An 11,589-nucleotide genomic window follows, 5' to 3' on the forward strand; every position below is an offset into this window, starting at 1 on the left:
GAACATAGGAAAATGGTGACAGAAAATGATATTTTGATGCCGATTGTTTTATTTGTGCCTCTTTCTCTGTGTTTTCTTTTCACAGGTCTGAGCTTTTAATACACCCTGACTGTCAAGTAATAAGCAAATGGAATGGTGTGAATTAATTATCTCTTTCATTTAAATGTACATTTTAATTAACTTTATTGGTGGGAGAATTGACATCTTGAAAAGTTCTTTACTTTTAAGAGATGTTAAAATAACAAAATCACTGAAGCTTAAAGAACATCAAGTAGGAATGGCATTTGTTTTCCTTAACTGACTGAGAGACGCAAAAGACTTATCCCGTTGACTTTTAAAAGACCTAAAAAATAGAAGAAATTAAAAGAATTAGAGAACTCAACTAATTTAAAATATAATGTTGTTAAGCACTGAATCTGTAATTAAAAACAAAAAACCAAAGTGGTAGCTATAATTAAAAGTGCATTGCCCAGGGGGAATTACAGTTTTCTATGCCTAAAAGAAGAAAACTTTCAAAGAAGAGTGAATGGAAGGCATGGTTTATTATTTTTGAGGGTGGAAGGAGACTCAGTCACTGATTTTTATTTTATTTTTATTTAGTTTTAAATAGAACCCTGTAAATATTTTTCACACCTATAGCTAAACTGGTAACATGGAGGCATTTGCTGGCTTTACAAAAGATTGAAAAGATTAACTTTTCCTCTGGCACAGCTTCATCATTAGTAAAAATAAGACAAAACAAAACAGGCTGTTATTTCACCAGCTTGGGTTTGGTAAGTGCCTGTTGTGTATCACAGCAGAGAGAGGGAAAAGGTCAAAGTTTAAATTGAGCTGGCTGCTTTGCGGGGTCTCTGTTTGAATTCTGCACGCAGGGCTTGATCCGTCCTTTCCTTGTGTGCCCCTTGCCCCCGCTGCCTTGGCCCGGCGAGGAGAGGAGAGGAGAGCCGAGCTGAGCCGAGCCGAGCCGGTTTGGACCCGGGATAAGCAGCGCTCCTTGCCACAGCTGGGGGATGGGGTGGGTGAAGGCAGTTTAGAAGGGAAATAAAATTGAAGGGAAATGAGGTCTTGCAATTTAAAAGTTGAGTGTCTTAAGCTATAATAAATAAAATACGCGTTCTCCAGTTATAGAGAAAAAACACACCAACGCAGTGGATAGCAGGGAAGCTATGGAAATAAGGATTAAACCTTTAAAATGAGAGGAGGAGAAAGAAAGAGGGCAATACAACAAAGCCTCCAAAGATTCCCTCTTTTCAAAAGGAGAGCAAAAGGCAGTGGCAGACATGAGCGCAGCATCTTTCCTCCATGTGCTTTGTGTTCCACTCCCAGGACCTGGGTTTCCCGAGTTTCCCATTTTGAGCCATTGGGGGCCAAAGAGAGGGCAGGGGGAAGGGGAGGCAGCAGGGCTGCTGCTGCAGGCTGCCCAACCTCTGCCTGGTCCGGGCTGCCGTGGCATCCCTCCACGCTGACATCTGGGGTCCCAGCCACACGGCCAAAAGGTAAATTAAAGCAGCTGCTCCTCGGGAGGGCTCTGCCCGGCCGGCACACACCTACCGCGTGCCTCCTGGACCGGGCTTCTCACCAAAGCCATCTGCAGCCACAGCAGGGGAAGGGGAAGGTATAAAAGCCTCATGGGCTTCAGACAGAAGAGCACCATGTTCTGGTCCCCAGGTCTAGAAGCATTTACTTATTTTCAACTGGGTGGCGAGCGGATAACATACAGCCCGAGCTGGTCCCAGCTGGTCACCGGGACGCTGCCGGCACCGCGGTGGGGAAGCCGAAGCCTTTCCCTGGTGGCTCCTGCTCTCGGCTGGGCTGAGGCTGGGTGGCAGGAGGTGGGTGTAAGGCCCGTCATGGTAAAGGGAGAACCTAAACCTAACTCTCCCCGCCTGGGTAAATGATCTAACCTCCGCTATGTTAACCATAACAGGGCAGCGTATTGGCACCACGGCTTAGTAACCAGCCGCCCGGAGGGAAGCTGAGGTCTGCAGGTGAAGGGAAGCCCTCCTTGCGTTTCAGGAGAAGGTGTGAAGGGTGAGCAGGGTTAGGGAGGGCTGCGCGGGGTCCCCGGGGAGGAACCTGCATCCTTGGAGCAGCGGCAGCAGCAAGCATCGTAGTCGAGACGTGTATTGCATTGCACTAGGGGCTTAACACCAAAACACTGCATCAGGCAACTCTCAGGTGCCTTTTTGGGGGGGTCTGGATCCACATATGCAATTTTGAAAAGGCTTTTGAAGTGGTCTCACTCCTGGTTTAATCAGCATATTTTTAAACAAACCTTTGCGCTTTGTATCCATGGTGAAAAATGATTAAAATCATGCTAGTTAGTTGTGGTTATGCGTAGGACTGACCACAATTACTGAAACAGAATGTGACCTAAGGCTGCTAGAAGTTGCCCCTGCAACTAAAACTTTAGCTTCTCATTTCATCAGTTGCTGTTTATTTTCCTGATAATGATGTCTTGGTATCAGCAGAAAGAGTGCAACTCTTGTTTCTATTTTTGTAAGACAAATACCTGCTTCAGCTGAGCTCCGGGGCAGCAAAGTAGCTGGTTTGTAACCCCCTTGACAGCACGAACAATGTCTGCTGTGTCCAGCATTCTTTAAGCACAAAAGTTAAACTGGTTAACTTAGTAAATAGGGTGTGTGGGAGGGTTTTAGTCACTTAGATTTGTGGTAAGGTGCGGTTGGAGACTCAGTGCCTTAGATGCAGGCTGGAGTCAAGCAGAGACTAAGGCACAGGTTCTTCCCTCCTCCTCCTGAGCTTTGCCTGTCTTGAGCTGCTGCCTAACTAGGCTTGGGAGCTCAGGCCCGTTCTCACATCCCTGAAGCCAGTTCTGCCAGTGTAGATATCTTTAGAACACATTGCAAGTGTTATTATATGATTATACATTAATTAAATTAGGTTTTCATTACTCGTCATGCAGCTGTTGTGTACAGGTAAGCAGTGGACTTGTACCTGTCACCTTTAACACCGTCATGTGTTAGGATTTGGATTTGTAATGGCTCAAATGGCTCCTCTTTTAGTAAAAGCGATGGCAGCTGTAATGTTTTTAGCTTGAGGGGGACCCCCAAATAAAGTTTTGTTGCAGATTAGCTTGTGCATATGCACATACACAAATTTAAAGCAATGGAGGGCAACGTCTAGTCACTCACATCGGCAGGCCCAGCTCTTCACAGGGGAAACTGAAAGACCGCATGTGAATTGCAGTCATTCCCTTTGTGAACTGCAGTCATTCCCTTTGCTAGAGATGGAAAGGAAGAAGACGTGGGCTCTTGTAGGGCTCCATTAGAAACCTGCAAAATTTGTACATGGGACATCTATGAACTGAACTCTCATACTTCTTTCGTCTATGATTTTAAAATCCAATTCAGTGAGCTTAATCTAGACCTGAAACAGAATCAAATTAATCCACAAAGTTTCAGTACTGTGTCTAAGGAGTTAAGACCTCTTGCTTTTCCTTATTTTCCAGTGCTTTATATAGATCCATGTCATGGTCACCACCTTGGACAGGCAAGCAGCTGATGTGCCGGGAGAGACCGTGTCGAACCTGAAGTCACTCTGCAAAGTGTCACTCTGCAGCACCTGGGAGCAGGATCTGAGCCCCGCTGAAGCCAGGTCTGGAGAATGGGAGCGTGGCTGAGGAAACACCGCCCAGTCCTCAGCTTCGGGCACCTACGGCTGCGCTGAAGCATGTTTCCCTCTCAGGTTTGCCAGTACAACTGTACCACAGCCTCACTCGTTCTGCCTTTATTGAGACTATCTTGTATTTTTAACTCTTCTGCAGTCTTCTTGCGTGACGTATGGCAAATCGTTTGACTTTTTCCTGCTCCGTTTTCCTTATCTACCGAGTGAGGATAACACTCACCTCTGAGGACTGCAGGAGACCGAATTCATTAGTGATGGCAGGGTGCTCTCAGATGTGTGGGTGGCAAGTTCTGTCTAAGTCCAAAGCATATTTAAAATTGAAGAAATGTTTGATTCCATCTCCAGCTGTTTGCTGTGGCTTCTCTGACTCATAAAAAATGTTGCTATAGAGGCTTTAAAAGCCGCTGCCTGTGGCCCTTGCTTTTTTCACCACTCTCCTTTCTTCATTGCGTAGCTCACAGTTATGCTTTTTCCTTAAGCAGCTTTCCTCCAGCAAAATACAGCGTTCTCTTCCACTTCTTTACATGTGAAGAAAGACTGCTTTTCATTTGCTTGCATATGAGTTTTCTGCATTTTGTTTTTAGCTTTTATATAACAGTTTTAAATTTAATAGATGCCTTTTATTAAGCCGATATTACATTTTTATATTTTACCATAATCCTGAAGTGGTTACAAAAGACATTTCTAGTACAGTAAAGATCCAGAAGGATTCAACAGTTTCATTCACCTTCCTAAAAAACGATGACATATGACATTCATGTTATTTTCCACAATGTTTGTTACTAAAAAAAGAAAACCTACTCTTTTAAGAAGATAAAGTAAAAATAAATAACAAAGTTTATAGGGCATAAGCTTTCCTTTTATTTTTGTAACTGTGCTTTCTAACAGAGCTCAATCTATTTGTAATTACTCAACACTACAGAATCTCTTCTTGGGCAGAAGATTAGATAATAAAGTGTCTACGACAAGCACCAATCTTTAAAAGGGCCAGAGAAACAGCACCTAAGATATCAGTAAGAGCAAAAATTCTACTTGAAAGGATACACTGGTGTTTCTATTTACTAACTTATCAGCTTTGCTTAAATTAACTATGACTGAAGTATGCTCTACTCTTTTCCTCAATTAACTTTTCATTCATTCACAAATTTGTTGGGCCTCACCCTGGAATGAGACCCTGCATTCTTCAAAGAGCCGGGGTGACCTGCTACAGTTTCCAACTAATCAGAGAAACAAAAAAAGGCTGAGATTAAACCCCAAGGAAGCCAGACTATCTTGGAATTCACTTGCAAGCATAAACATTGTCACTTACAACAAGCAGATCTGCAGATATTTAGCAAACCCCAGGGTGCTCTGTACAGTGAAGATTTCCACATTTGATTGCCATCTTCTCCACTGGAGGAGTTTTTATAGGTCTTTATCTAATCAAGAAGTTAGCTGGTGTGTTAGACAAAAGAAACTTTCAGCACACTTATAAGGATTTACACAACCCTCTATGTCCCTATCCATTGCAGTCAGCTCTGATATTGTGATTCATAAAAGTCACATTAAAATCATAATTAAAACAAAAATACAGAATTGGGAATCATAATCTGTGTCTGTGATGGGTCAACTTATGTGCAACCTTTATCTTTTGTAAGAAAAAAAGAAATGCACTTAAAAGTTCTTGTGGTTAATGCTACCATTTCTGAACAAGCCTTGTAATAACTTTGCATTAATTATCCTTTTGCAGAAAATGTTGTTTCAGATGTCTTTTCACTGGCAAGAGCGGGGTTTGTGCACTGACTGAATGCTTGAGGCTAAATTGATATCAGCATTAGAGATATCCTTAGAAAATAAAAATATCGCTCTGGAGTCAGAAAGTTGCTAAGATTTAGGAAAAAATTCCTTGATCTGCTGGGCTGCTGGGATGTCCTGCTGCTGTTGATTGTGGTTTTCATTTTATGCAGCAGAATGTTCAGTTCAGTTTAGATGCTGCAGAGCTGTCGTGAAGGTGCCTGTCAAAAACAGTCTGTCAAAGAAAGATCTCAGAGAGTAAAATTATCAACAAACAATTTTGAGTAAAGCAAACTTTCTAATATACTGTTTCATGTTGTATGCCTTTGAAAGCCGTGCCTGATGTGTTCTCCTTGGAGGGGTGACGTATGGATGGTAAATATCTTCTCGTAACTACTGTGTTCATACAAGGAAGGAGATAAAATAAGGGAGCAGGAAACTTGAAACAAAATGTGCTAACCATCCACGACGTATGTCATGAAGAATGAAAACAGGACAAAAGGAGTGGTCAGATCAACGGGTTTCATGCCAGAATCATCAAAACACACCTAAACTGTGTGCATCTCCAGTGATCACTTTGACCCCCTTCAATGGCAAGACGTTTCTCCCTGTTGCATTTGCTGTATTCTGGAGAAGAAGTGGAAAATGAATTCTTCAGTAAATTGAAAGGCAGAGGCAGAGAAAATGGACAAGCTTCCTTAGACAGAAAGGTTTGTGCACCCCAGCCTGTTCTGGGATGTTTAAGATACAGATTAAGAGAAAAGTGTGAGGAGATGTGATTGCTTGTGTAAGTGTGTGGTAGCTTTTGTTTTAAGACTGTGCCTTCACAGGACAACAAAAATCTATCTATCCATCATCTATCTATCGATCTATCTGCCTACTTACCCACTTACCTACCTGTGTGTAATGTTGCTGTAGCAGTGGGCAAGAATGTAAGCAACGTTCTTGCAAGTTCTGTAGGGTGAGGTGGCGTCTTTTTGCTGTTGTTTTTTTAAGACCAACCAATATGGCTAACAAAAAGAGCTAAGCAGTGGGATACAAAGAGTCTCCCTCAAGTCAGATGGCTGCTGGAAGTGCACTGAGCCCTCGCAGCAGCCGTTGTCTGCCGTGGGTTGCCTAAACTCTCCCGCAAGCCCTTCCGCTGGCAGAACTGGGGAGTGCTAAACAGATGGTGGGAAGTGTGAAGCAGCCAGAGTTGGTGGATTCTTTGGTCAGCACAATTGGATCTGAAAGCGGATGTCTGCCTACCACCTTCGCTGCACTGAGAAAATGAAAAATACAGCAACACTGTGACTGAGGCAGATTGCTTACCTTCCATTTTAGCACAGCTTGGGGAGACACAATAAAATTTAAAATGGCGGTTTGATGGTGAGCTTTGTTCCTTAAACGACAACGCAAACAGGCTACGAAGGGAAAGTAAAAGAGCTTCTTGTACCCTCTTGCTCCTCAGAACAACAATGTAGGACCTGAGCTCATGTACGAGTCTAATGCTGCTCCCACTGATCTAATAATCCATAGGCTGTAGTGGTAGCAGTAAAAAGCCCCAGGGGAATAAATAAGGACTACTGTGCTGAGTAAGAGTTTGCACAGGCTGTGCGCTTTCTACAGTATATGTCTACATTTGGGATGAAGATTAACAGGCTGGTTGCCTCAGTGCAAGCAGAAAACGTTTCAGACTGCACATTTTCACGGTTGGCTTGCAAACTGGTTTCAAGAGTGCACTAGCACAGACATATTAAAACCACTATTGTTAAAGCCCTTTATCCTTTCTTGTTTAAAATTTTATGAAAGACTTAAAATTGCTTTCCTTTGATTTCAGTTAACCTAGTTACTCTGTATTTCTCCATACAGGTTGCGGAAAACAGGATTTTATGAGCAATGCAAACTACGCATGAAGAGTCTCTTAACAAATACGTACTGCCAAATTCTTAGATACACAGGACCACTGCAGTAAAAACAAAGGGATTGTATGGGTGGGAATAGGAATAGATTCTGCAAGGAATGTGGATTCCCAAAGGAAGTGGTAACTTTCATAAACTCTTGAAAACCCATTTTCTATACCCGCCACTCTCATCACCTTCTTCTTATAAAGCGGGCCATCCAGTAAAACTTGCAGTTTTCTGACCTGCTGTGCCGTGCTATTACGGCTGAACAAGTGGGGTGAAAAACAGGCATGTGAAATTTTCACAGCGCAGCACACACCAACACAAAGCCTTGCCTTGGTTTCAAATTTCTTTACGAATCCAAAATCCAGGCAAGCTTCATTGAAGGGTTTGTTAAGGTTCACGAACCACAGGATGAGTTTGGGGGTGTGCCAAAAAAAAGAAAGGTCTGGAAGAGCGAGCAGAAACTGGGAGCAGATCTACTTTGGGTTCTGCCACGGGCCGGCTGCGGATCTTGGGCAGATCATCCTCCTTCTCTCCTGTCTCTCAAATGGCATCGCATGAGTAACGCTGCTGAACTCCATGTGTCTCAGGAGCGTTGGGAGGATGAATGGCTGAGAAGCCCTTTAATTAAGTGGGGTGTTATACTAGGACTAGACTGGGCTATAAAGACTTCCCAGCAGAGCCATAGCAGCAAAGCTCCAGAAGAGACCCAGCTGGAGAATCCTTTTCCAGGTTTGCAGAAGTCATCCTGAGGACCACACATGATATTTCTCTGAAGATAACTTCTTTTACTTATAACATACACCTTCTCATGGATTTTGCCAGGATACCTGTGGCCACTATTCCACTTCCTCTAAGGCAAAGGAAATAATTGTAAAATGCAGTTTACCGAGTGGGGCATTGGAAGGACAGAGCTTTGGGCTGACCTCAAAGAAATAGGCAGCAGGGGCAGCTCTGCTCCCATGTTCACGGGCAGACCAGTGTGTGTGTACGTGGGTGGGAGGATATTCCTACCAGTCGTGATACAGCTCCTTCCAAATTACCGTGAAGTCACAAACTGGAATTAGTCTGTTAGGAAAGTTCTGAACCTGGGTTAGGTTTTATTAGGGTCATTTAACGTTTTAGCGATTGCTTTACCAAAGATGTAAGGAAAGATGCTGAGAAGGAAAAAAAAAACAAAAGGGCTAACATGAAAACCACAGTTAATACTTTCAGAACAAAATGGTCAAAATACTGATGTTTTCTTTCAGGTAAAATTATGCTGCTGTGGATCACAGCTCTACAATTCCGTGAAAAACAGGGTGGCATAAAAAGCGACAAGTCATCACTGACTTCAGAGAATGCTTTGTTTTAAAGCTGAGTAAACACACTAATCTGTTTGCTAATCTATGTTGTTGTTTGGAGAAATGCAACTATTCAAAGTAATGAGATTCTGTGTCAAAAGTATTCAGGTGTGTTACAAGTAATTATATATAATAAGGCCTCCCCCTATGACTCCGTATTTAATCGAGAACCTTGTTTTGCTGTTTAAATTCCATGATTGCCTTTAAGAGGAGCCATGTGGTTTTTGACCATGTCATTAGAAGTGTTTAACATATCTGTTGTTTTGTCTATAAGCGTCATTTAAATATTGCAAGTCTGCAAAGCCCTACCCACAAATTCCTCAATACCAGGGGGAAGAGAGCTTTTTCATGTCTGTAAAATAATTTTACTGGGTATTAAGATTACTTGCTGCAACCACATTCATTGAGGGGTGATGAAATCAGAGGCTTTGTGACAATCCCATAGCGTACGCGGTGGAGTGTCAAGATACTGATTACACGGAGCAATTTTGGGCAAATTTCATTTTGCAGCAGCCACACCAAGTGGTGTCCAATACATTCAAAAAAAGGATTTTCTGCTGTGTACGTCTAGACATGCGGTCTAGAGGGGGTAGAGAAATACTGGATACAATATTTACAGCCACGCAGTAGGAAACAGGGAGGTCTCTGTTATCTTTACTTCATATGGGATGAAGTGAGTCTGTTGTAAGTTAAGGTTGTTGAATTGCAGTAGTTCTGATATAGGGCTACGTAACATAAAAAACTCTATTTTTTAAAAAGGGTGCCAAAATTAAGACTGTCAGCTGCATATAGGACCACAAAAATGATCAGAGGGATGGAACACCTCTCCTATGAGGACAGGCTGAGAGAGTGGGGGTTGTTCAGCCTGGAGAAGAGAAGGCTCTGGGGAGACCTTAGAGCAGCCTGCCAGTACCTGAAGGGGGCTTAGAAGAAAGATGGGAAGAAACTTTTTAGCAGGGCCTGTTGCAATAGGACAAGGGGTAATGGTTTTAAACTAAAGGCAGGCAGATTTAGACTAGATATAAGGAAGAAATTTTTTATGATGAGGGTGGTGAGACACTGGCACAGGCTGCCCAGAGAGCTGGTAGATGCCCCATCCCTGGCAACATTCCAGGTCAGGCTGGACGGGGCTCTGAGCAACCTGATCTAGTTGAAGATGTCCCTGCTCATGGCAGGGGGGTTGGACGAGATGACCTTTAAAGGTCCCTTCCAACCCAAAGTGTTCCATGATTCTATATTGTTCCAAATGAGGTGTACCAGCTTTTTGATACATTTATGTGATTCTCAGCATTTCTGCAGGGATGAATTCATTCCAAAATGTGTGAGCAGAAGCCAGAAGGTGTACATGGAAGGACTCATTTTCACGGGAACCAGACATGGCCTAGGCCAATGAATTCCTTCTACTTAAGGTAAGAAAGGTCAGAGGCCATGTGACAATGACAGCAAAATGTAAGGCTTGTCTGTTGAACTTGTCCTTCTCACTAGAAGCTTCAGACACCGTCTCGATGTTACTGGCTCACATATATGTGCACGTGTGCACACCTGCACACACACAGTCAAACACACCCCCATTTATCCTGCAGAAAAAAAAAAAGAACATAAGACGCTGTTATTGCATTTTTCAGGTCTAAATACCTGGGCACGAATAATCGTTAAGGGTGCGATGTTTATGCAGGATAGTTTCCAAAAATGAAAGGTTCACTATGAACAGCTCCACCAGACACTTCATAGCTTCACCCTGCAACTTTATCATTTCTTTGTTCTTATCACCACTAAATGCCTTGTAAAGCCAAAGGAATCTAAACGTATTATTACTTCCAATATCTGTATGATACCAGTTAGGAGTAAGTTGCTGTTTACGCCACTTTACATTTCAGAATAGTTGATATATGCTGATTAAATATGACAACCTATGCAAAACTTGTCAGCTCAAATTAGGTACATCAAGTATATTGTTTTACGGAAGTTTTTTGGAATACATTACATCATACTTCTTTATCACTTTCTGAAAATACAAATGCATTTTCCAAATTTATACATTTTGTCTTACAATAAATCTGTTAGGAAGATGAGTATTGAAGATTTATCCCCTATGTATCAATAAGGAAACTGAGACACAGGCCTAGATCTTCCATCTTGCAGTCTAACCAAGTCCTGTGCGTAGAACAATAAATGCCATCCATTTATTTGCTGCACTGTTATATTTACTGCTGCATGGTATATTTAATGAATTAACTGGTCTATTATTATGCCAAATAGTCACTGTATGTTATTGGAAGGATGGGGCATCATCTTCCTCTCTTGTATCCAGTGTCCTAAACATCGGAGTCTCGTCTCGGAAGGTCCTGTTTCTGGAGGGTTCTTGAAGTCTCTCCTAAGGTTCCCATGAAAAAGACACACATGGAAGAATCTTATTAATAGCTGATTACTTATAAACTTAATACTTAGGAGTCGGCTGAGTGTGGTTTCTTAAGAGCTGTAGGAATCCCCTAGGACTGTGAGGTAGCCCCCTGGAGCCATGAAACCCCATCCTCTGTCTCCTGTCGTGGGTTCTCCACGAGCGACCATCGCGCACTTAACCCCCTGACGGCGCACGTGGCAAAGCCACCCGTCCCCGCATGTCACCCTCCCGGGTGCTGCCGCTGCCGATGATGATGATGACGATGATTGCTTTCCAAGTACGTCTGTGGTCATTGACTGGGCAAGGCTGGAAAACTTCCAGCGCAGTTGTTTAGACGACCGGACTGGGTGATATATAGGGACTTCTTTGTGCGGCACTCTCAGTGTCTTTGTCCCGACGCGGAATAGGATTCAATAAAAATACTTTTCCGGGGGGCGGGCTAATATTTTATTTTAGCTGGGAGAAACATTAAAGTGTTTCAACCCGACTGACTGGTGACGGACACTGGCCGGGGCGGGGGGCGGGGGGGAGCTGACCGGCT

General features: G+C 43.1%; 1 long non-coding RNA gene across 3 annotated transcripts; it reads left to right on the top strand.

Annotated features, from left to right (window-relative positions):
- The first annotated feature begins 3,631 nt into the window (after positions 1-3,631).
- LOC138682480 (uncharacterized) lies at positions 3,632-11,213 on the top strand. Of its 3 annotated transcripts, none has more exons than XR_011322563.1 (3): positions 3,632-4,658; positions 5,752-10,056; positions 10,959-11,213. It is a non-coding gene; the product is annotated as an uncharacterized lncRNA (long non-coding RNA). The 3 variants fall into 3 exon arrangements; XR_011322564.1 differs by lacking the exon at positions 3,632-4,658 and having other exon boundaries at positions 4,677-7,935; positions 8,555-10,056; XR_011322562.1 differs by lacking the exon at positions 3,632-4,658 and having other exon boundaries at positions 4,677-6,894; positions 7,270-10,056.
- Positions 11,214-11,589: the final 376 nt, after the last annotated feature.

The sequence above is a fragment of the Haliaeetus albicilla genome, chromosome 28, assembly GCF_947461875.1.
Source record: "Haliaeetus albicilla chromosome 28, bHalAlb1.1, whole genome shotgun sequence".
Classification (NCBI taxonomy): domain Eukaryota; kingdom Metazoa; phylum Chordata; class Aves; order Accipitriformes; family Accipitridae; genus Haliaeetus; species Haliaeetus albicilla.